This window comes from Gigantopelta aegis, chromosome 11, assembly GCF_016097555.1.
Source record: "Gigantopelta aegis isolate Gae_Host chromosome 11, Gae_host_genome, whole genome shotgun sequence".
Taxonomy (NCBI): domain Eukaryota; kingdom Metazoa; phylum Mollusca; class Gastropoda; order Neomphalida; family Peltospiridae; genus Gigantopelta; species Gigantopelta aegis.
The window spans coordinates 7,417,315-7,419,883 of record NC_054709.1 but is presented as its reverse complement, the minus strand read 5'-3'; positions in this window follow the sequence as shown (position 1 = coordinate 7,419,883).

Genomic DNA, 2,569 nt, shown 5'->3' with positions numbered 1-2,569 from the left:
CTGTATACACCACCCACAAGGAAACCCATGACAATGTTGCCACCCCTGCACCACGATGAGGAATATGTACTGTATACACCACCCACAAGGAAACCCATGACAATGATGCCACCCCTGCACCACGATGAGGAATATGTACTGTATACACCACCCACAAGGAAACCCATGACAATGTTAACACCGCTGCACCACGGTGAGGAATATTTACTGTATACACAACCCACAAGGAAACCCATGACAATGTTGACACCCCTGCACCACGGTGAGGAATATGTACTGTATACACCACCCACAAAGAAACTCAGGACAATGTTGCCACCACTGGATCACGGTGAGGAATATGTACTGTATACACCACCCACAAGGAAACCCATGACAATGTTGCCACCCCTGCACCACGGTGAGGAATATGTACTGTATACACCACCCACAAGGAAACCCATGACAATGTTGCCACCCCTGCACCACGGTGAGGAATATGTACTGTATACACCACCCACAAGGAAACCCATGACAATGTTGCCACCACTGCACCACGGTGAGGAATATGTGCTGTATTCACCACCCACAAGGAAACCCATGACAATGTTGCCACCCCTGCACCACGGTGAGGAATATGTGCTGTATTATGTACTGTATACACCACCCACAAGGAAACCCATGACAATGTTGCCACCCCTGCACCACGGTGAGGAATATGTGCTGTATACACCACCTACAAGGAAACCCATGACAATGTTGCCACCCCTGCACCACGGTGAGGAATATGTACTGTATACACCACCCACAAGGAAACCCATGACAATGTTGCCACCCCTGCACCACGGTGATGAATATGTGCTGTATTCACCACCCACAAGGAAACCCATGACAATGTTGCCACCCCTGCACCACGGTGAGGAATATGTACTGTATACACCACACCCACAAGGAAACCCATGACAATGTTGCCACCCCTGCACCACGGTGAGGAATATGTACTGTATACACCACCCACAAGGAAACCCATGACAATGTTGCCACCCCTGCACCACGGTGAGGAATATGTGCTGTATTCACCACCCACAAGGAAACCCATGACAATGTTGCCACCCCTGCACCACGGTGAGGAATATGTGCTGTATACATCACCCACAAGGAAACCCATGACAATGTTGCCACCCCTGCACCACGGTGAGGAATATGTACTGTATACACCACCCACAAGGAAACCCATGACAATGTTGCCACCCCTGCACCACGGTGAGGAATATGTACTGTATACACCACCCACAAGGAAACCCATGACAATGTTGCCACCCCTGCACCACGGTGAGGAATATGTACTGTATACACCACCTACAAGGAAACCCATGACAATGTTGCCACCCCTGCACCACGGTGAGGAATATGTGCTGTATTCAACACCCACAAGGAAACCCATGACAATGTTGCCACCCCTGCACCACGGTGAGGAATATGTGCTGTATACACCACCCACAAGGAAACCCATGACAATGTTGCCACCCCTGCACCACGGTGAGGAATATGTATTGTATACACCACCCACAAGGAAACCCATGACAATGTTGCCACCCCTGCACCACGGTGAGGAATATGTACTGTATACACCACCTACAAGGAAACCCATGACAATGTTGCCACCCCTGCACCACGGTGAGGAATATGTACTGTATACACCACCCACAAGGAAACCCATGACAATGTTGCCACCCCTGCACCACGGTGAGGAATATGTACTGTATACACCACCCACAAGGAAACCCATGACAATGTTGCCACCCCTGCACCACGGTGAGGAATATGTACTGTATACACCACCCACAAGGAAACCCATGACAATGTTGCCACCCCTGCACCACGGTGAGGAATATGTACTGTATTCACTACCCACAAGGAAACCCATGACAATGTTGCCACCCCTGCACCACGGTGAAGAAAGGCACTCGTGGGGGGAGGAGCAGACAAGATGAGAGAATCAGATTATATACAGCAGAATCGAGACAAGTTCAAACGACCTACTTGCCCACCTGCGGTGTACAACTGTGTACGTTAAATCTGTATGTGTAAATCGCTGGCACAAGCTGCTGTATATTATGTAATCAGTTTTGTATATGATGTTTATATATGTTCTATGGATCTCTGATCTGAAATAAAAATCTATTATTATTATTATTATATAGCAATGTGTTGGAAAACATTTGACAATGCATTCTGAACAAAGGTTTAAAGGTTAAGGCCGATCTATATATTCACACCTAAGTTAATGTGCACAGCTGGTAGAAAACCTCTGAATCATTTGTTGTTGTTTTTTTAACGACACCACTGGAACACATTGATGTATTAAAAATCGGCTATTGGATGTCCAACATTTGGTAATTCTGACATATAGTCTTAGATAAGAAACCCGTTACATTTTTTTCCATTAGTAGCAAGGGATCGTTTACATGCACCATCCCACAGGCAGCATAGCATATACCACGGACTTTGATATACCAGTCGTGGTGCACTGGCTGGAAGAAAAAAATAACCCAATCGGTCCACCGACGGGGATCGATCCCAAACCGAC